The sequence below is a fragment of the Leucopleurus acutus genome, assembly GCF_964270905.1.
Source record: "Leucopleurus acutus genome assembly, chromosome: 2".
NCBI classification, from domain to species: domain Eukaryota; kingdom Metazoa; phylum Chordata; class Mammalia; order Artiodactyla; family Delphinidae; genus Leucopleurus; species Leucopleurus acutus.
In genome coordinates, this window is record NC_139143.1 from 114,357,459 (window position 1) to 114,357,703 (window position 245).

Below are 245 nucleotides of genomic sequence, written 5' to 3' on the forward strand. Positions count from 1 at the left end.
GGCCTCCTGATTCTATGAGGGAGCTTTTTTCTGAAGCAACATATCTGATCTTCCTACTTCCCCTCCAACTTTTACCCAAGGAAGAGGAATGAGTTATCTAATTGGTATGCTTAGAAAAAGAAATACAAATTGGATACATCATTCCTCTTTGGAATTTCTCTTTGCTCAGAAGACCCAAAAGAGGTGAAAGAAGGGATTGAGTTGGGCATCAAGACCCTCTTTTGCCTCTTCTTAGCAACAGAAAG